A 24,232-nucleotide genomic window follows, 5' to 3' on the forward strand; every position below is an offset into this window, starting at 1 on the left:
TTCTCAGCCGAGGGCAGATTTGAACCAAGGACCTCTCGTTCCGCAGCTGTTTACGCTAACCACGGGACCACGGCGCTCCTCGCCTCACATTCCCCCTAATGTTGGCTGTCTTACGCATGGACGACCCAGTTTGTATATTTTGCTTATTTTTTCATAGTTCCACACAACTTCTTCCTGTTTTCTCGATTGATCTGTGTTAAGTTTTTCAAGGCCTATCCACTGTGCCAACTTATAACTAAATCTGATGGGGGTGCGATGGGGATGTTCCCTTGTGTGTAAAATGCGCTTCAGTCCTTCAGACAAAAGATGTGATTCATTGGACTTTATTTGCTTTTTAGGAACGCATTATTTTGTAATTTCGTGCAAATAGCTTTCGTTATTGGGACTGGTCCAAAGCGGCAAAGGACTGTATTATGTGAATCGAAATATGGAGCTGACTAGTTACTATGTTATTCGGCCAACTAGGGAAGAGATTCTTCTCTTTTCTTAGCACCTGGAGAGGGTTTTCGCGAGAGAGTCGACAACAGTCCATGGTCAGCTCTTGTGACTACAGGTGCTCTGGGTATGGACGTGGCGACACCGGGGTTCCTGTGCTGGGGACTGGTAAGCGCCATAGGCGACCACCATGCGGTGCAGTGGTGGAACGTTGTGTGTCACAGGGAATGGCCAGGTGGTTTGACCACCGGGATTGCGAAGATGCTACGAACTTCTATATGAAGCACCTCAATCTCATAGTGTGCTGTGTGTTGACGAGATGGAGTGCTGTTGAGGTGGAACAGTCATTAGCGGGAAATCTCTGGGGAACTACCGCATTGAGTTGTATAAGGCTTACTAACAGCTTGTGGGAACACGATCGAACCCAAATCTCAGTTTATACCCACAGTGGTTTGGGTGGGCTTTTGGGCAGTGTTAACACTCAAAATCCTAAGAGGCCTCGTTTGGGTAGTCCACCTGGGTCATGGGTGACTGTCAACACAGTAATCGCAGTAGTACATCACATACACTGATAAATAACGTTTCTGTTGTGAAACGTGTGGATAGTTCTTTTGAAAAATTGACGCTGTTCTATATCCACTAAGCTCTCGAAGGACTTAAAGGGCAACTCAAAGCTATCAAGAGAGTGCCGAATGGTTGTCTCCTGCTGGATATTATAAAGGCTTTCCAAGTGCAGAAGCCATTGAATGCCAAGCTACTTGGAGAATACCCCATCAACAGCAAGTCGCATATTGGGTTAAGTAGTGTTAAAAGTGTAATCACTTGCCAGGACATTATGGATGTGGATACAAAAGAACTACAAGAACATCGGGAAAGCGCAAGGGGGACTGATGTCCAAAATGTTGATGGTGAACTGAAAACGTCAGCTTCACTCATTCTGACATTCAATCTGCTCAAGTTTCCAGAGTTTATTTGAGCAAAGATTTCTTCACCTTAAGGATGTATATCGCAAATCTAAAGCTCTACTTCAAATGCCAGAGCTCCAGTCACACCACTATGAAGTTAAAAGTTGGGCTACACGTGGACGATGGGGCAGCCTGGCACATGAACGAGGTTTTCAATGCACTTCCCCACCACATGTCTTAATTGCTCCAGGCCCATACTATTTGGAGCAGGGACTATCCTGTTTTCACTGAATAAAAGGAGATTCAGGAAACTATAGTCACCCGACATGTCTGTTATTCTGTCGCAAAGAAGTTATTTAAGGCCACAGAGCCACCAAGTTTTGTCACGTCTTTTGAATCAACGTTGAAGCAGCATGTACAGAAGGTCAGTGTTAGCACTCATATTATGATGGCTCAGTAGGGCACATCTACCTAAACTTGTAAAAGTAACTGCCAGACTGCGCCATTGTTCCCAGAGCTCAATCATCCTATCACTGAAGCGCTCAAAGTTGCTGAACATAATATCAGTGAAGATAGCAAACCCACACGGCAGACATCGGAAGAGATCAAGCACAGTGTTTGTGTTACATCAAACTTGCCACTGTCCCCAAAATCTAAGCTGGAGACGAGGGCCAAATGGTGAATGCAGTCCCAAGCTATCGGATCATGCGACCTTGTTGTCATCTGATAGATTTGACGATGATCGTATCATCGCTGGTATGGACGTAGATGTTTGCCTGAGGGAAACAGCGAGTCCCTCAAGCGAGCCTCACTCCGTTCCCATGTTGCCACCACTATGGAACGAGAAGAGGAAAGGCAGAGTAAAACCTCACTGTGAAAATGGCTTCCATACTGCAGTGGAATATTAAAAGGTTCACGACACCTGTGGAAGGACTGAAACTGGTAGCGGCCGGCCGGTGTGGCCGCGCGGTTCTAGGCGCTACAGTCTGGAACCGCGTGACCGCTACGGTCGCAGGTTAGAATCCTGCCTCGGGCGTGGATGTTTGTGATGTCCTTAGGTTAGTTAGGTTTAAGTAGTTCTAAGTTCTAGGGGACTGATGACCACAGCAGTTAAGTCCCATAGTGCTCAGAGCCATTTGAAACATTTTGAACCAAAGTGGTAGTACAGGAAACACATTTTATAGCTGATGGTGCCCCTGTGCTGTGGGGCAATACACTTATTGCAAGGATGACATTACTATAGAAAGGGCCAAAGAAGAGGTCGATTTACTTGTCAATAATGCCCACCACTCCAATGCTCTCCCCCTATCTACTGACTTGCAACCGGCTACAGTTGAGACTCATGTATCTCAAAGTATCAGGGTTTTGCTCACTATATTTACCTCCACAAAACACAACTGACTCTCAGACTCAAACAAGTCTTATAGAACGACCCCCACCCATTTATTCTGTTGGGAGACTTCAATGTCCATCATGTATTGTGGAGTTAAACTTCTACTTGGCCTCAAGTTCGGGTTTTGGAGAGCCTCATGACATCTCACGAGCTGTGCATCCTCAACAGAGGCACTCCCACTCATTTCGGTGCTGCTACTGGCTCATTCTCAGCTATAAACCTCTCTTTCTGCTCTCAAGTCCTCGCGGACCCGATTCAGTGGGAAGTCGCTGACGACATTTATTCCAGCGACCACTCTGTATTCATCTGTGTAGCTGTCCCATGTAGCCACGATGGATAATCAGCAGGGCCAACTGGACGATGTTCAGGCAGCCGCTACGCCATCCACGAGTGGATGCACCACATCACACAAGAAATCCACCATGCCACTGATCTGTCCATCCCAAAGTCCTCTTGTCATCCTAGAAGGCCACCTGTGCCTTGATGGGCTAATGAGTCCTATGACACATAACTTCTCGCTACGGCGAGAGGACCTTTCAATGTGTGGTTCTTGTGCGCCACATTATATCTGGGCTGTGTTTTATTTTCCGACCACGGCTTCGGTGGATTTGCCGGCGGCACTGCCCTCTATTAAGATGACGTTCAAAGGAATGTGGTTAGAGTTTCCAAGTTTTGTGAATTGTCCAGCATTTTTTCCTAGATTTTGGGGAAATTTTTTTAATGTGTTAACAAGGTCATTGGCCCACTCATATTTTTTTAAATAAATATAAACGTAATTTCCCTGTGACTTTCTTTTGGCTCCTCTCTCATTTTACTTGTGTTTTTATCTCCAATATAGCACCTTTCACTCTTTGTCCATTGTCTTAGAGCGTTCGGTAACCTTTTCGTAATTCTATCAACATTCGTTTCCCTTAATGTGTATATTGGCACTGATAGCCTTGACGTTGAGTGCCCGTAAGTTATAGATACACACACTGTAATTACAAGTTTCATACAACGGAGTACTAGCTATTTTCGTTAAGACTGAGTAATAGCGGAAAATTTGTTTTATCGGTAGAAATTTATGATAATGGATAATATCAAAAGCAATTTCGAGTTATTTAATGAGAAATCAAACTTTCTGTCGAAGGATATACAGGGTGTTACAAAAAGGTACGGCCAAACTTTCAGGAAACATTCCTCACACACAAATAAAAAAAAGATGTTATGTGGACATGTGTCAGGAAACGCTTAATTTCCATGTTAGAGCTCATTTTAGTTTCGTCAGTAACGTGACCAGATTGTAAATTTTCACAATCAACATGTGTGGGCTGACGAGAATCCGCATGCAATCGTGCAATCACGTCATCAACACAGATTTTCTGTGAACGTTTGGGCAGGCAGTGTTGGTGATGTCTTGATTGGGTCCCATGTTCTTCCACCTACGCTCAATGGAGCACGTTGTCATGATTTCATACGGGATAATCTACCTGTGCTGCTAGAACATGTGCCTTTACAAGTACGACACAACATGTGGTTCATGCACGATGGAGCTCCTGGACATTTCAGTCGAAGTGTTCGTACGCTTCTCAACAACAGATTCGGTGACCGATGGATTGGTAGAGGCGGACCAATTCCATGGCCTCCACGCCCTCCTGACCTCAACCCTCTTGACTTTCATTTACGGGGGCATTTGAAAGCTCTTGTCTACGCAACCCCGGTACCAAATGTAGAGACTTTTCGTGCTCGTATTGTGGACGGCTGTGATACAATACGCCATTCTCCAGGGCTGCATCAGCGCATCAGGGATTCCATTCGACGGAGGGTGGATGCATGTATCCTCGCTAACGGAGGACATTTTGAACATTTCCTGTAACAAAGTGTTTGAAGTCACGCTGGTACGTTCTGTTGCTGTGTGTTTCCATTCCGTGATTAATGTGATTTGAAGAGAAGCAGTAAAATGATCTCTAACATGGAAAGTAAGCGTTTCCGGACACATGTCCAAATAATAATTTTCTTTCTTTGTGTGTGAGAAATGTTTCCTGAAAGTCTGGCCGTACCTTTTTGTAACACCCTGTAAATACCATGTTGATTGCTGTGCAGGCATAATGGAGAACTTTCAAGGGCCACAGCTAGAAATTTGCATAGTACTTGCCAGCATTCAAAACTGTTAAACACCAAGCGTTTTTACAAACTGTTTATTAACAGATAAAAAGTGAAGTTCTTTCAGTAAACAGCTCTGAGTTAAAACTTTAAGCTGGCTTATAGGGCGGGAACGTGTGCTGTTAATTGCGAAAGAATGAGACCAAATTTACTTTTATTTTTAGAGCTGTGCGCTAGGACGGGCAAGGTAGCAAACGTAAAGGTAAATGTAGAGGTAAAACGCATTAGGGTCTACAGATATTTTAAACGAGGACTCTTCCTCGTTGATTAGTTAAGGTCAGACCTGATAAAATTACCTCTCTGTGCTAGTAAATAAATCTGCGTGGAATCGCGGAGTATTTGGCACATCCGTGGTGTGAAAACATAAATGGAAATTATCTTAATGTTGTATCCATCACGCTCTGAGATATTCACATATGCACAGGTCTTTTCTGCCTCTACTCCAATTCATACATATAAAACACGTACAATTATCCGTTAGTACTAAAATCTGTGAATAGTATTAAGGCAGCTAATCGCTAAACAGAAAAATAATTAAGCGTCTCGACTGTAGGTGTCAGAGCGTCGGTCAAACCATCTCTCATTTCTGCCTCCGTCACGCCCAGACGTGTGAGTCTGGTCGGATAATTCTGTACCAATTTATTAATTAGTTGAATGGCAATATTTTATGGCTGGTACATGACTCGCGAAGGTCAGGATGGGCACATAGTTCAATTTTACTGTATATAGAGTAGATAAAGCAAAGAATAATAGTAGAACGGTATTGCTTAGTTGGTTATAGTCATTTAGTAGGAAAACCACTTCAGTTTTTCCGATAAATATTATCCCAACCTGGCTGTGTCGTAACACCACTGATCAATAGCGAATACAAGGTACAGTAGATATTTCACTCTCTACTACACAAGGGTAAGCTCTATGTTTCTTCTGAAGTGGTTACGCTCATTTTACTATTCCTCGATTCCTCAAAATGTGTAACATCGAACGATCACTGCTTCGAATAAAGTTGTGACTTACTTTTCTTCTCCTGCCGTTTCTTTTCATTCCTTGTTCCTCAATTATCCGAACTAAACATCTACCAATCACCATTAGTCTTGATCATATTTCAAATGATGTTGAACTCCCTTTGTCTATAGTTCATCGTGCATGTCTCACTTTTTCAAAAGTCTACAATTCAACGGAATAATTTCAGAAAATGTTTCCTAATATTACAGTTCATATTAGATGTTTAGGATGGTGTGATTTTAAGAAGCATTTATGCTGTTGTTGGCCAGCCTCCATTACTTTAAATAGGACACGCAAACCATATGACACACAATATTTGAGTTAAAACATGCACCGAGTCTGACAGTTGCAGTTATGTTCATGGAGAAGTATGGAATTACCCAGTTGTAACAATACAGTACTACACTGAGGCACCAAAGAAACTGGTATAGGCACGCGTATTCAAATATAGAGATACGTAAACAGGCAGAATACGGTGCTGCGATTGCCAACGCCTATATAAGACAACAAGTGTTGTTAGATGGGTTACAGCTGCTACAATGACAGGTTATCAAGATTTAAGTGATTTTGAACGTGGTGTTGTAGTTGGCGCACGAGCAATGGCACACAGAATCTCCGAGGTAGCGGATAAGTGGGGGTTTTCCCGTACGCCCATTTCACGAATGTACCATGAATATTAGGAATTTGGTAATTAACATCAAATCTCCGACATCGCTGCGGCCGGAAAAAGATCCTGTAAGAACGGAACCAGGAACGACCGAAAAGAAACGTTCAACGTGACAGAAGTGCAACACTTCCCCCAACTGCTGCAGATTTTAATTCTGGGCCATGAGCAAGTGTCAGCGTGCGAACCACTCAACGAAACACCGTCGATATGGGCTTTCGAAGACGCACTCGAGTACCATTGATGACTGCACGACACAGAGCTTTACGCCTTGCCCGGGCCCGTCAACAGTGACATTGGACTGTTGACGACTGGACACATGTTGTCTGATCGGACGAGTATCGTTTCAAATTATAACGGGCGGATAGACGTGTAAGAGTATGAAGACAGCCACATGAATCCGTGGACCCTGCATGTCAGCAGCGGACTGTTCAAGCTGGTGGAGGCTCTATAATGGTGTAGGTCGTGTGGAGCGTGCGGTTGGAATGATGTAGGACCCCTGATAAGTTTAGATACGACTTCGGCACGTACGTAACCATCCTGCCTGATCACCTGCATCCATTCATGTCCATTGTGCATACCTACGGACTTGGGCTATTCCAACTGGACAATGTGACACTCCACACGTCCAGAAATGGAACAAAGTGGCACAGAGTGGCTCCAGGAAGACTCTTATGAGTTTAAACACTTCTGCTGGCCACCATACTCCCATCTTAGATGCCTTGGATTGTGCTGTTCAGAAGAAACCTCCACCCCCCCCCCCCCTGGTACTTTCACGCGTTTGGGGACAGCCCTGTAGGATTCATGATGCCAGCTCCCTCCAGAACTACTTCAGACATTAGTCAAGTCCATCCCACATCGTGTTGCGGCCTTTGTGCGTGTTCGCGGACGCAATACACGACATTAGGCAGGTGTACCACTCCCTTGGGCTGTTCAATATAATACATGGTAATTTTACTTTCCATGAAGTAGTGGCTTCAGGCAAGGATGATTTTTGTTAGAGTTACCAAACTAAGAACACCGCAATATCAGAGTCGTTAGTGTTATTTCGGTCGCTAAACCACAAAATTGTTGAGATAGCTTTGCAGTCCCGTATCGTGACACGTATTCTCTTTCTTTTAGCACCAATGCTGTATCCTACATTATCGACTATCTGCATCTGGGCCTGGTACTGCGATTCTTTCCTTCCCTCCTCTCTTCAAATACAATTTTCAGATTAAGGTCATTTCTAATAAATATTTAACTTTTATATATCTTCGAAACATTTCACTCTTTATTAGGTACTTTTCTCTCATTGGCTCTTTGTAATAGGTCCACATTTCTTGCTAAATCAACCGATCTGATTCCCAGTTATCTCAGGCAGACCATTATTTAAGGCTTTCTGATTGTTTCATTTCTGTCTTCCCCTTATACAACTATGCTTCAAACGTAGTTATGCATGAACTTTTACTGGTCTCATCTTTTAGGTTTCTTGTGTTAGCCTGCAATTTCTTATTATAGATGGTTATTTCCACCTCGCAAAATCCTTGCTACTACACATTCATTCAGTCCTCGTACTTTATACACACTATCTGATCAAACGTATCCGGACATCAGGATTGACGGTCACGGCAGCGTAAACGGAGGCGGGGAGTATTGTGCTCTCAGTAAAGAGGCAGTAACTACAGAATGGGTCAGTCAGGAAGGCCCACTAACTTCCAACCTGAACTAGTCATTGGTATCTATCAGACACATTTCAGTCATTCTAAAACTGACCATTTCGGCTGTTGGTAATGTGGCTGTGAAATGGAAACATGAAGGAACGACCACAGCTAAACCAAAACCAAGCAGACATCTTGTACTGAGAGACAAGGACCGTCGAGCATTATGGAGGATAGTCGTATGAAATTAGTTGAAGGAATCACTCGTGAATTCCAAAGTTCTCCCAGCAGTCCAGCTAGCAGAACGTGCGTAGCTGGTTAAACATAATGGGGTACATCGGTCGTGCAGATCCTCATATGTCACAAATTCCTGGGTCGTTCTGAGAGACACTTGTCGTGGTGGTGTAGTGGCGACGACATTGCACAGTAGATGACTGTAAACGAGTGATTTGGAGCGATGAACTACGCTGTACATTATGGTAATCAGATGGAAGGGTTACCTGCCGTCACATGTAGGGCCAGCAGTGAAATGCGGAGAAGGGTTGCTAAAGGTGTGACGGTGGTTTTCGTCGTCTGGGTGTGGTTGCTTTATTGAAGTTTAGGAAACACCAACTGTGGAAGGATATGAACGTATTTACAGCATTGTATACTGCGTACAGAAGAGAAACAATTTGAGGACGGTGACGGTTTGTGCCAGCGTGACAGGAAATTCCTTATAAAGCAACATCTGCGAGGTGGTAGTTTGTGGACAATAACAATCCTGAAATGGACAGGCCTGTACAGACTCCATACGTGAACGCGAAGCAACAGGCTTGGCATATTTCACGAGATCAGCGACGCTCCAGACCTCAGCGTCCAGTCACTATCATGCGTGGTTTCCAGTGTCGAGGAGCAAATGGCTGACACTGCTCCATAGACAATCAAGCACCTCTTTGAGCATCCACAGCAGAGTACATTACAAAGGTAAAGAACGGAGACATCAGATATTAATGCCTACTAATAGCGTGTCCGCATGCTTTTGATCAGACAGTGTATTCCTCTTCCGATCTAACATCATCATTCACCTCTACCTCTCTTGTATAACTCTTACTTTTCATAATTTTCGCTGTACGTACATACAACTTCCATAAATTATTATGCACCTGACTTTATATCACTTTCGGCGCACCCTGCAGTGTCTTGCACGAACTGCATCATTCGGATTATCTGTCCTTGACAAGCAACTCCTACATTGAGATACTCGTTTACTTCTGGTATTGCCTGTTTAGAATGCAAAATCAGTAACAATGACAGTGAGAAACCCTGTCTTAGAATATCCGTAGAGACATTAATTCTACAATACATAACAATTTAAAACAGGCTTTTGGTTAGTTAGTACTGGTAAAATTGTAGCTCATTGTATTAAGTATCTCAGGGTCCGTGGCATCCTTTTGCGTTCGCCGATAAGTCACCATACTGCAGCGATAGAATCAGCAGAACGTGTCGCAGATCCAGAATGAATCCCTTCCCTGAAAACGGAGAGGTTCATTCTGGTTGTGCAACACGTTCTGCTGACTCCATCGCTGCAGTATGGTGTCTTATCTGCGAGCGCAAAAGGATGCCACGGTCCCTGAGCAGTTTTTGAATTTCCTGCCAGATTGAAACCGTCCGCCGGAACGGGTCTCGAACTAGTGAGGAAAAAAAAATCCTTCCCATAGTGTACAGTCTTTTTAGTACTCGTTTACTTGGACTTATGACGTGATTAGTTTGTAGTTTAAGACCCTAGCAACACTCTAATATCCGTGGACATTTTGTCGAATTGCAGCCATTATGTCAACTATTTTTTGTCATTTTTCTGACACACTCCGAATTTAATTCTACTCCAACTGAAGTACAGATGTAGTTCAATGAGATTTAGAGCGAAAGGCTTCCCGCAGTGGTGTCACGTGCCATTACTTCATGAAACAGAGAAAAAAGATTTGCATTTAATGCAGGAACTTGTTCCAAAGATTGGTTATTAGGAATTTCTTCCATTGCAAGCATTTGAACTGACTTTCTCCGAGCGGAACCACATAGACGTTGCTTCAGCAATGTTGATCAAGGAAGCGAACAGCTTTTGTCCAAAATGCTGTCAGAATAATTGCTCGTTATCAGCGGTTTATTGTTTTTTAATTAATTAATTAATTTTTTTTTGAGTCATCATTCTTCTGACTGGCTTGATGTTGCCCGCCGCAAATTCCTGTCCTGTGTCAGCCTTTCAACCTACATCTTCATTCATTTGCTTCATGTATTTCAATCTCTGTCTTATTCTATATTTTCCAACCCTCTATAGCTCCTTCTACTACCATGAAAGTTATTCCCTGTTGTCTTAATGCACGTCCTATCACCCTATCCCTTCATTTCAGTATTTTCCATACATTTTTTCCTCGCCGATTCTGCGAAGAATCTCCTCAATCCTTACCTTACCAGTGCAAGTAATTTTCAACATTCTTCTGTAGCACCACGTCACATACGCTTCGACATCTTCTGTTCTTACATTCCCACGGTCCATGTTTCACTACCATACAATAATGTGCTCCTAATGTACTTTCTCAGAAATGTCTTCTTTAAATTAAGGCCCATGTTTGATGCTGGTAGTTTTCTCTTGGCCAGGAAAGCCATATTTGTCAGTACTGTTTTGCTTTTTATGTCCTTCTCGCCACGTACATCATGGGTTATATTGCAGCCTAGCTGATAGGCTCCCTCAACTTCATCTTCTTCGTGATACCGAATTCTGAGTTAAGTTTCTCGCTTTTCTCATTTCCGGTAGTTCTCATTACTTTTGCATTTCTTCGATTTACTCTCATTCCATATTCCGTACTTATTAGACTATTCATTCCATTCAAAAGATCCTGTAATTTTTCTTCACGTATACTGAGGATAGCAATGTCGTCAGTGAATCTGATCATTGGTATTCTTTCATCCAGGACTTTAATCCCGTTCTTGAACCCTACTTTTAATTCTGTCATTGCTTCTTCGATGTATAGATTGAGCGGTAGGAATTAAATACTAAATCCTTGTCTTATACACTTTTTAAGCAGAGCAATTCTTTCACGCGCTTCCAGTCTTATTGTTCCCTCTTGTTTCTTGTAAATATTGTACACTGAAGAAAAAAATAATTAATATAGAGTAAATTCCGGAAATAAATTTGTGTAGGTAACATATTTAAATAACACTGCAAGGCCTCGCGTTAATGTACGCGCGAGAAAATGTGAAATGCTGCTGCATTAATAACCATTGTATCCGCCAGAATGTTGAATGCAAGCATGCAAATGTGCTTGCATTGTATCGTACAGGTGCCGAATGTGAGATGGTGGGATGGAATTCCATGCTTTTAGCACTTGGTCAGTCAACACGGGAACGTTTGAGTTGACGTCCAGTGATGTCCGATATGTGCTCGACTGAAGACAGAGCTTGCGATCGAGCAGGCCAAGATGACATGTCGACACCCTGTTGGGTATGGCGGGTTAGAATAACGGTATGTGGTGAGGCGTTATTCGATTGTAAAACACTCCATCACGAATGGCAGCGCAACAGTTCGGATCACCAGACTGACGAACAAATTTGAAGTCTTGGTACGTTGGATAAGCACGAGAATGCTCCTGTTGTGATAGGAAATCACACCCCACACCGTAACTCCAGGTGTAGGCTCAGTGTGTCCAGCACGGAGACAGGTTGGTTGCAGGCCCTCAACTGGCCTCCTTTTAACCATCAAATACTCTGCGGCAAAACCAGCTTCCAGCAGAAAACACTACGAACCTTTTCCATGCTCCTCACTGAGCTGTCGCTTGACACCATTGAAGAAGCAAATGGTGGTGGTTTGGGGTCAGTGCAATGCACGCTGTAGGGCAATTGGATCGGAGCTGTCCTTAAAGTAACCAATTTCTAACACTGCATTGTGTCACTGTAGTGCCAACTGCTGATCAAATTGCTGCTGTGGGTGCAGATGATGCTCCAGAGCCCTGCCTCTTGGTAGTGCCACGTGGCCGTTAGGAGTCCGATCTTCTTGCAATTGTACATTCTCGTGACCACTGTTGCCAGCAGTGATGTGCTGCAGCTGCATTCCTGCCAAGTTTTTCCGTAGTATCGCAGAAGGAACATTACAGCTTCTCACTGTTACACGACCTCGTAATAAGTCAGTGAGGAGTTGATACTGTCGTCTTAAAGGCATTTCTGACTGACATCAACTCATCACGTTCTATGCCAAAGCTAGCTAACTCTCACGACCGTTACAGCGTGTATTTAAAGCAAACCTGAGTTGCATCCTGACAGTGGTGCTACTAGCGCCAGTTTTGTGGGACAGGTGCGAAACGTAGGAGGTATCATCCTTCATTTTACGGCAACTTGAAAATAGAAGTTAGAGAGAAATGATATACATGTGCGTATGATAAATCCTTTCCCTCAAAAGTATTTCTCTTCTTCATACCTGCTCTATGTTACCACAGATGACGTGTCACTGATCTCATTTGTACAGGACAAGTGAGGTTCCTATTTGCTTCCACCGCCCTGAGTGCAATGCATAAGTTCCAATAAATGTCCACCAATCTGCAGTCTTCTGTAGTTGTTGTCCCCAGCGCAGAAAACAGTTCGTAGGTCGTGAATTCGTTATCATGAGGCTGTAAGAAACTGTTAGACAGGAACTGTTATTTCAGAAATGATTAAATTTCCATTCAATTTGTTTATATGAGATGCTACTCGCGTTTTATTAACAGAACACGAGAAACAGCACAGTTACATTCCGCTTTAGAGTCACAAATGAATTCTATTGTTCAAAAAATTAATGAACTGCATAGTTCTGTAATTAGTGTCACACTGTTCTCAACTATATCTCCAAATAATCACACACTGATAATAAAGTCTTAACGAACCCTGAACGAACCGAAAATCACTGACGTGCTTTTCATTTAGCAGTTATTTATTATTCTGCTGGTTATTAACACTTGTGTAATAATGGAATGATAGCACGCTATTGAGAGATGCTTTAAATATGAAATGAAAGCAAATACGCTGTGTAATTTGTCTAATATTACCATTTTTGCGCGCAACTTCCGAACGCAGCAGCCAATCGCGGAGAAGGAATACAATTTAGGCGGTCTTTTTCACGATAGCCGTGCCAAACAAACCGTCTGTCATCGGTACCTCACACCACATTACATCATATTTACAGTGCTGCCTTCTCTAGCGCTCTAGAAAGAGGTTTTTGTAGCCGAATATGATGCCTGCAAAGCCAGAGATATTACAAGATACAGAAACACTTCCACCAACTTTCGTTATGTCACACACTTTCTTCTTGGTGCTGGAACCTTTTTCCATAAGGGTATATTACCCATCTTTCTGTGTAGCTTACCACCATTTCTGTCAGAATTTCGAACATCTTGCACTATGTCAGATCGTCGTACGCTTGTCAAGGATGGTATATTTCGTGAACGTGTCTGGATTTTTGTTCAGTCTTGTTCCACTACCAAGCACAGTTAATTGCCAAAATACAAAATGGTGGTTCTAGCCAGATCGTAATATAAAGAAACAAGTCGCAATGTATGTATTTGCGGATCACAGCAATTCCCAATTGATTGGTCTGGTAAAGAGATGTTTACTAGGAAGTAGCAAAAGCTACTGAATATACCTTAACAGTAACAGGGGAACCGCATTAATAAATCTCGGTTGACAATACAGAGGCACTTTGTACCTGCTTCGCTCGAATGCGACACTAGTGCCTGATACACAGTGTCACATCATTCGGGCGTTTTTTCGAGCTTCTCACTGGGTAAGATAAATTTTGTAGATATATCAACAACTGTAGAAATGTTACCAAACCCAATGCATGAAGATATTTCTACTTATTCATGGCCGTACTGGGTACCTAAGAGCAGCTAGATCTTCATTTCTACGTATGTCCTAACGTACTGGACGGGAGATCTAAGTTGTCAAAAGCACTTGTCGTCTGAAGTCTAAGGAAGGTACATATGCTTCGCTTCCTCTTCCTGGAAGACAATGACCAACACATTCACGCCTCTCCATCACAGCAGACGAGGACTTAATACAGCGATCGCACAACAAATTAGCAGTGTATACACAGAGAACTGTGATTATCAGAGTGTGTTTCCTTAAAAATTTACACCAGCTTAATAGCATAGTTGTCCAATTTTAGACCTCAAAAGGCATCTATTTTGCGCTGCACGGAAATGACAGGTTCTTGGGTTCTCGGTGGTTTGTGGCACAGTTCATGCAATTCCCATACATTACCAGTACGTTGTTCGTGGGGGCGGAGCTGGTATACGACATCGTCGCATCCACTGGGAGCAAAGCAGACAAACTTGGTTACTTGATCATCAACGTGAGTTCACCATCATGCTCCTGAAAACACTGTCACACGGTTGTAGCCCTGAGGTGTGGAAAGTTACCCTCCTTATAGAAGCCACCGCTATTGATGGAAGGCTGGCTCTGAGCACTGTGGGACTTAACATCTATGGTCATCAGTCCCCTAGAACTTAGAACTACTTAAACCTAACTAACCTAAGGACATCACAGAATATTGATGGAAGTATCAGCTTGACTGGGTACAGGTGGACCGCAGTAATGTCCACGCAGTCCATAACTCTCATAGTATATCGGATTACCACCACATGTGCTAAGGAAGCTCAGATAAATTTCTCCCATAGCATTGTATTACCCTCAGCAGCCTGCATGTGTAGCGCAATGCACGTTTCCAGCAGCCGTTCACCTTCAGGATGCAGGATGGCGAACCTAGACACGACCATCGACCTGGTGTAATTAGAAACGTTTCTCATCCGACCGGCCGATACGTTCACGTCGACACACAAATAAGGTCGTTAATAACGCTCCTCCTGCAGTCGTAATTAATAATACTGTTAAATCAGGACTGGAATACATAACACCCATGCGTAGCCCAGTATTTGACAGTACTCACTCAATGGTGTGTTGCGAATCAGTTGCCTCTGGACCAGCATAGTACTATGTTGTCAGAGCCGCTAAGGAACGCTGCCAATCCGCTTACAGAGCGGTGTAAACCTGTGACCTCCATGTTCTGTGATGAGACGCCCAACAGCCTGTCACCTCCACTTGATTCCACGGCCATTCAAGTACTTTTCATATATATTAATGGCAGTGGCACGCGGTAAGACCACCAGCTTCAGCGTTTCCGATGTGCTCGTTTCTAGGTGCGTGACCATAACAATCTACACTTGGTCAAAGAAGCTTATATCAGTGGATTCTCCCATGTGCGACATCGTCATTAGAATGGTGCCCCATTAGCCCCTCTCCGCTTCTATGCGAGATGCGTTCTATAAGTAATGCAACACCTTTTTTTTTCAAGACAGTTTTGGTTGAAAAAATGGGGAATTTGTTATGGGATGTCATGAACATTCCCTCTTCACCCCCTATAGTTTTAGTTCCGATTGATGGCGGCGCTGTACGTAGCGTTCAAAGTTGCGTCTGTACTGGTGCGACCAAAGAGAGAGCTGTCATTGAGTTTCTTTTGGAGGGAAACTAGAACATTGAAGATATTTGTAGGCGCTTCTGGAATGTCTATGGAGACCTGGCAGTGAACAAAGGCACTGTGAGTCTTTGGGTGAGGTTTCTGTTCTCACCGCAACAAGGTCGTACAAACTTGTCCGATCTTCAGCGTGCCACCGGCCGGACGCAACTGTTACTTATACAGTGCTGGTACGTGCAGACACTCTCATTCGAGGTGATCGACGGATCACAATCAAAAATCTCGCTGCATAATTGGACGTGTCTGTTAGTAGTGCTGTCATATTCGTCCACCAGTTAGGGTACGCAAAGGTGTATGACCAGACCACGCACCTTCTGAGTAATATGTGTTTGGCCAATGAAGGATACACTCTGAGAAGGGCAGTAGATGATGGGGGTTTATTGACAGAGCAGGATGTTGGCTCCGGCGTATATTGAACTCGCAGGCAGACATGTTCTTCCAGTAAGGTGGCGTAAACCGTCATATTGAACAGAGATTATGTTGAAAAACAGTGTTTTGTAGCCAAAAGAGGGGAAATAATATGATGTACTGGAATCCTGAGTAAAACTTATCTGCTGTCATAAAAAAATATGTTGCATTACTCATTGAACGCTCCTCATATTTTGCTTACTGTGCCACATTGTATGAATATGATACTGTCGCTGCCTATCCCGCATGCCGATATCGATGGTCGCCATTCCTCTGGAGAGTGCTGAGCACGACTGTATCCATAAGAGAATCGTGGTTTAGCTTCCGTAGTGCGTGTATCATGCAGTCAAGGCACGGCGACTGCTGAACACAACTATCGTAATATTGTTGAAGTACAGTAGATGTGGTTCCATTTCAGTGTCGACAGTTCACTATTGGTGATTTATTTGAGAGTAACAGTTCCGAACAACATACGGCAAGTAGAAAAACAGAGAGTGAGGGAGAAGTGAAATATATGTGTGTGTATTATAAATCCCTACCACCAGAAATATATCACAGGTCTCATTTGTACCAAGATTTCAGAACACGTGATGTGCCTGTTTTATTTCACTGGTCTGAGAGGAATGTATAAGTTCTAATGAATGTTTACCAACCTGCAGTCTTCTACTGTTGTTGTACCCTGCGCAGAATACAGCACGTAGGCCGTGAGCCCATAATCTTGACGCTGTAAGCTACTCTTAGCGAGGAACTGTTGTTTTAGAAATGATTAATTTCCAATCAGTTCGTTTCTTTGGGATGCCACTCGCGTTTTATTAGTAGAATACGATAAACACCACGACTACGTTCCTTTTTAGAGTCACAAATAATTTATACTCCTCAATAAATTAATGAGAAGTTACACTGTTACACAATTACTATCGCCGCATTGTCGTCCTTTCAATTCGATGAAACATTCATTACACTTTACACTCTTCCACACTATTATGTTGGCGACATACCGTTCTTGTACTTACTATTTATATGAATGCATCATAAAGACCTCCACTTCACATAGTTACAAATAAAATAAACACACCATGTATACATTTCACAAATATGTGTAGATAGAAGAATTTTGCACTGACACCTTTTTTCCAGAATGTACGAAAGCAGCCTACAACAGCAACCCCTAGTGATGATTCTACTGTCCACAATGTGGTCTTGCACTGTGAGACTCCAGACACTCCAAAGTGGTATCAGTCCATTCTCCCATCCCCAACCTGAACATACACCTAGAGCATAGGTCCATGGAACAACACAAAATGCGTTAATTTGCTAATAATTATAAACTAATTTTAAATAAACTTGTTTTCATGCACTATTACAATAAAAATGCATAATACATAATGTTTGGCTCAGAATTACTGAGTTTGTAAACAAAGCCACTGTTGAAGTTGTACAACAACAGTGATCATAAATGTTTATGTTGTGGTCATAGATGTAGCTACATAAAGCTAGGTCATTGCCCTTCGGATTCTTGAAGAGCTCTGTGCATGCTCGCCGGCCGCGGTGGTCTCGCGGTTCTAGGCGCTCAGTCTGGAACCGCGCGACTGCTACGGTCGCAGGTTCGAACCCTGCCTCGGACATGGATGTGCGTGATGTCCTTAGGTTAGTTAGGTTTAAGTAGTTCTAGGGGACTGATGACCTAAGATGTTAAGTCCTATAGTGCTCAGAGCCATTTGTGCATGCTCGCACCATCTGTTGCTACTGACTCATTTCCCTGAGCCACGCTGCTAGCTCGTGTCACCTGCTATGCTCTTTAAATCGTATCTATGAAGGCTCGGAATTGCCATTCATAGATACACCGAGAGAACGTTTTAGAATCTTGCTTCAGTCATAATGCACAAACCTCCATTTACCAAATCGTAATTCCTTCTGTGTAATTCCTTCTGTATAGGAGTATCACTGTTGCTACAAAAAGTACTAGTGGAACTCTATTCATATAATGACAGTGTATTTTCCGCTTTCTTTCATATAAGAAAGTTGTGTGACTTTGTAATGTGTATGGGCTCATTATTCGTTGCTAGACATTTATTATACCGTCCTTTCATATTTAAAACGAGTACGTGTTTTTTACTCTCAGTACTTCGTATCATGTGGTGCTCTACTTAAATCTTATTTACTACCATACGTTTTTGTCTTTTAGGAGATTTCCATGCCAGTGCTGTATCCTATGTCGACAATATACCTAATCCCTTGTACTTGACAAAATAGTTGGCGAAAACCATTTCACCCATACATACTACTTAATGGCCGACTTTCACGTTGCCTTTTACCTTTCCTCCCTCTCTCTTGATTTATGATCGGCCGACTTACCTGTCACCTAATATGAATACTTCACCTTTCTCTCTCTATATTAGTAACTGACCAACTCTTCTGCAGCCCAAACTATAATTCTCTATTTACCTCTTCTCTCTCATCGTAAATAATTGTCAGACTTTCATGTCGCCTAATGACCATAACTATCCATCTACTATAAACTTCATACGCAGGACTACTCCTAACCTATCAGTGTACCATTAACCATTACTGTGAAGCCACTTCGCCGTTTTATTTCATACTAAACAGTAACGGTATGTCTATTTTGACACAACCTATACATCATATGAAGACAACATTTAATTATTTTCATTATTTTTGCCACCAGAAGTTCTGCTATCGTATATTGCCATATTACCTTACCTTGTATGGCGTCGTCTTCTTCTGCAGTCTTCAGCCTAGTTTTATGCGGTATTTTATCTGTGTTCTGCATAAAAGCTCTCGTCTTGCTTCCCTATTCTTTAAGTACTTTCAAAATAAAGTTTGTTTGTCATTGTTGTAAATATTAAAAAATTGTTTCACTACATAATTTATAATACTTTTTTTTTGGTAAGTGCATTAACATGGTACCGGTGTCTTGTTTTAACTATATACTAAGTTCTCTTGTCGGCGTATCTGCAGTCCTATGCTTCGTATATTCTAGCATTGCATTTAGATTCCATCAAATTGTTTTTCAAATATGCTATGCAGATGTTTATTCTGCTGGGTTACTTTGTTCGTGTCATAGCTTGTTTCTTTGTTTTCGCATTCGGTGTAAGAAAATTTAACAGTGTAGCTATAATAGAAACATGTTCTGGGTATTTTTCTTGTCCTAAGAACTTTGTAACGACTTGCTTGAATGATACCCATGCTTCTTTCTCATTTAAGATCATTGTGGATTCAAAGTTAACATCAGACATCCATTTTCTAATGTCAAGTCCGACAAAGACGCCTTCTTTTAGTTTATCTTCTGAAAGGTGTATAAACTTTAGGCAGAGATATTTAAAACATGGTCCATCTTTAGCAGACTCTTTACAAACTGTTTCATTAGGCCTGACTATATATAAAGGTGGTAGGAGTACATTTTTTCGATGTACAAGGTTTCTGCGTAGAATGTCCTTCCCAGTAGGTTTTCAAGTCTCCGTAACAGGCCAGTTCTTTCAGCACCAGTATTGATCCCTAGCCCTACTGTCCCAGTCACACAAGAAACATGAAAATTTGGTATAGCCACGTTGCTGGCCGATGAGCATGCATGTTACTACTGTGTAATAAAATAGCCTTTAAACTAGTTTGGATGTATCAATAAACAGACTCCCAGTCTTCAATACAAAACTCATTCATCAGACCAGGAATGTCTGAACAGTACATTAAATCACCTTCTTGGTGAAAAAACTTGGAAAATTGCTGCTCTCTCTTTCTATACGTGTACATGCTGCTTCCAACTGCCATTAAGTTCATTTCTTTTAATCTAGAGCCAGGTAATTCAAAATTTTCTTTCGTTAAGACCAGATCCCTAACCAAATCGTTAAGCTCGGTCTGAGTAAATAATTTGGGCTCTCGACTTTCTATATTACAATGTAATTCATCATCATCTGCTTCATCGAAATCACATTGTACATCAGAAAATATTTCTGTTGGAATAGAATTTCAGTCATCCGTTGGGTCAGTAACCGGCAAATCTACACCATGCCCTACTGGTCCGATGGCGGACGACAGAAGGTCAGGATAGCTTATTACCTTCTTGTTTGTCGAATTATGGCCAGTAATATCAGCAATGCAAAAGTAGCAATCATGGGAATGATTTCTTGGCTCCCTCCATATCATAGTAACATCAAGACTAAAGGCTTTTTTCTCCTTTTTGGATCATTTTCTGGCATCTTCAACACACACATAACATTCCTTATGTGGCGCCCAAGATTTATCTTGCACATCAAGTTTAGATCCAAAGTATGATAGATAAACCTTTCTCACAAAGTCTTTAATGTCTCTCTGGTGTTTTGTAATGACAAATTCAGCACAAATATAAGGAAAACTGTCAGCAGAGTTTTTACAACCACGATTAGACATTGTATTGAGCACAGGAACAGGAAATGAGAAAGCGAGGTTAGGTTGACAGTAAACAAAACACCATCTACCTTTTTTTGCCCGCAAATGTTTTTCAACAGTGCTACCAACGTTATCTACATTCATTACACCTCCTTTTTAAATTATTTCAACTGTGTAAAAGGTGTTAAATTCTTTAAAAATCCCTTAATTTTATAAATTTAACTCTAAAATGTGAGGAAATGGTGGGTGATAAAGATTTTTAAGTATCATAATTGGATTTCAAACCCTAAAAACATAAAAATAAGGTATTTTCAGCAAAAAAGTTTTTCCATTGTTGGCCTGTGTTACTGTTTGTATTACACCATTTTTATTCTGCAAATCCTTACTTAACTTTTAAAGTTCAAAGTTTTGATTTATTTCTAACTTATAAATTTCTACTTTTTTACCCCATTTTTTTGTTCATCATATATTTTCCTGCAACATCTCTCAGTTTTAGGTTCAAGATGTGTGACCTTTTGTTCCAAAGCATTAAACTTAGCATTAAATTGAGCTATTCGTACCTTAACTTCTTTTAACTGCTCATCTATTTTCTTACTTAATTCCTCCTTACTTTCTTTTGAGTCTTTATTTAATTTGTTATCTAATGTAACACTTAGTACCTCTTGGTCCTCCAAAATTAATTTTAGAATTGACCTCAGATCCTGATCATCATTCTCAGTTGGTAAAGTATCATCTGATTCTGTACCCCAACCATTCGCTCATTAGTAATGTCAATGTCAGGGCCATTTTCTCTAGCATCGTGAATCAAATGATTCATTTCGTTTTGACTAAGAACTACAAATCATGGGTTTATATTATCATAGTTTGCCACTGAATCAATGTTTACACTGCCCTCTTTATTGGTTAGCTCTACACCTTTACTGAGATCATTCACGTCTATTCAGGATTCTCAATGTGATTATTGGTTATTGAATTTGCTGTTGGGAATTCATCACCAAAGTCTGAGTTTGTATTTTCACGTGGGCTATTTGTTACTACATTTGACACATCACTAAACCCATACCTGACTTCATCGCCGTTTACTTGTTTCTATCCCACCACTTGGTTACTGCTACTATCGGATTGAACTCTTACTCTAATCTTCAGATCGTATCGTATTTCTCTTTCCTCCTGACATCTTAATACTATTGTTCCAATGATAGATCTTAGACTGTTATACCCAGTCGCAGCACTTACACTGCTTTTCCTCCGCTGATTCTGGTAGCTGTGGGCTGCACCGATGGTCGCAGCCTCGCTGTCGTGGTGTGCTGAGGATGACACTCCAAACGCGCCGTGTAGCGTTAACTGCGCCGGCCGCTGCTTGTTACCACTGCACCTGTCGTCCGTGGTTGCCTCGCGCTGCGCTGCAAGATGTACTATCTCGTAGCGTGTAGAACAGTGAAGTGATATGAAACTTCCTGGCAGATTAAAACTGTGTACCCGACCGAGACTCGAACTCGGGACCTTTGCCTTTCGCGGGCAAGTGCTCTACCATCTGAGCTACCGAAGCACGACTCACGCACGGTCCTCACAGCTTTACTTCTGCCAGTATCTCGTCTCCTACCTTCCAGACTTTGAAGTGATGATTAATAACGTAATCGTATGGACGGCGCACACAACGTTAACTTTCATTTTCGTTGCACTTCCGCTCTTCCTATACCCGCTTTATACCGGTATTACGGTCCTTGAAACACAAAATTTGATTTCGACATCAGACATTATAGTTCAACCAAAGTTCAAAAACAGTTCAAAGACACTTCAAAGCCTATATATCACAGTCCTAATGTATTTCTCTGGTCGTTTACAGTTCACGTAAATCACAGTCCTTACATAGTTCGCTGGTTGGTTACAGTTCACAGTCATCACCTCATAGTTATAAAGCACTTCGACCTCAACGATTATCGACGCAAGGGCTGCTATGTACGGCAGGTCGAAAAAGAGGGAGAAGTGAGAGATGTAGATGTGTATGATATATTTCTTCCCTTCAAAAATCTCTCTCCTTTTCATACCTCTTTGTGTTAGCAAAGATGAAATGTCACTGATCTAATTTGTACGAAGATTGCAGTACACGCGAGGTGCCTATATGCTTCCACAGCCCTGAGTGGAATGCATAAGTTCTAATAAATGTTCACCAACCTGCAGCCTTCCATAGATGTTGTCCCCTGCGCAGAAAACAGCACGTAGGTCGTGAAACCGTAACTTGACGCTGTATGAAACTCTTAGCGAGGAACTGTTGTTTTAGAAATGATTTACTCCCACTCACTTTGTTTCTATGGGATGCTACTCGCTTTTTATTAGAGAACACGAGGAACTTCACAATTACATTCTTTGTTAAAGTCACAAATGATTTGTATCCTTCAACAAGTTAATGAACTGCATATTTCCGTAATTAGTATAACACTGCTCTCAACTGCATGTCTGTCTTCGGACACTGCCGAACCAGCCCTCATCTTAGACTCCAGACGTTGCTAACTAAGTTTTAACTGATGCCGCGGTGGACAACATGTCCATCGTCCGAGACTGCCGAACGAGCACTAATCTTATAGCCAAAACACTTCGCCCACTAACCAAGTTAGGCGCGATCCGAAGATCACCGAAGTGCTTCGTCTGCTTTTTCATTTAGCATTTTTTATTATTCTGTTGGTTATTAATGCTTATGAAATCATGGAATGATACCACGCTACTGAGAGATGCTTTCATTTGAAATTCAAGTAAATACGCTGTTTAATTTTTCGCATATTAATAATAGAAGATTACCATATTGGCGCTCAACTTCCGAACACAGCAGCCAGTCGCAGATTGGTTGGTTGGTTGGTTTTGGGGAAGGAGACCAGACAGCGTGGTCATCGGTCTCATCAGATTAGGGAGGGATGGGGAAGGAAGTCGGCCGTGCCCTTTCAGAGGAACCATCCCGGCATTTGCCTGGAGTGATTTAGGGAAATCACGGAAAACCTAAATCAGGATGGCCGGACGCGGGATTGAACCGTCGTCCTCCCGAAATGCGAGTCCAGTGTCTAACCACTGCCAGTCGCAGAGAAGGACCACAACTTAGGCGGTCTTTCTCATGATACGTACCAAACAAACCCTCTGTCGCCGGTACCTCACACAACATTACGTCATCTTACCACAGCGGCCTTCTCAACTGCTCTAAAAAGAGCTTCTTGTAGCCGAATGTGATGGCTGGCAAGCCAAAAATATTACAAACAACCAACCGCGTTGCGACAGTCAAGGAACAAGTAAAATGAAGGGGGCTTTGACTTATGTGAATATTAAAAGTCAGAGAAAGACATATTATCGGTCTGACTAAATAGCACGTTCTTAGACATGTTTCGATCGAATACCGTCTCACTAAATCATCAAACAACCGCTTCACACTCCGTGACGCACACGCCACTAGAATCGATTAATGGTAATTTCAAGAATTCTGGCATCCACATAGACTCATAGCAACGTATTTGAACAGTGGATTTCATGTGGTGGTGCTCTAATCATCTGAAATGAGTGATGATACTTTAACAATAGACGTCAGTACATTCCACTTGATTATCGGCTATGTGACAGTAAATGATTTCACCAATTATATGATAATATTAGTTATGAATACTGCAGCCCAAGTTTAAAGTGTCTGATTAGGAATTGTTCGAATGGGACAGAAATTGGTATATGAAATGTAAAATGTTCATATGCAAA

The sequence above is a fragment of the Schistocerca americana genome, chromosome 5 (assembly GCF_021461395.2).
Source record: "Schistocerca americana isolate TAMUIC-IGC-003095 chromosome 5, iqSchAmer2.1, whole genome shotgun sequence".
Lineage (NCBI taxonomy): Eukaryota > Metazoa > Arthropoda > Insecta > Orthoptera > Acrididae > Schistocerca > Schistocerca americana.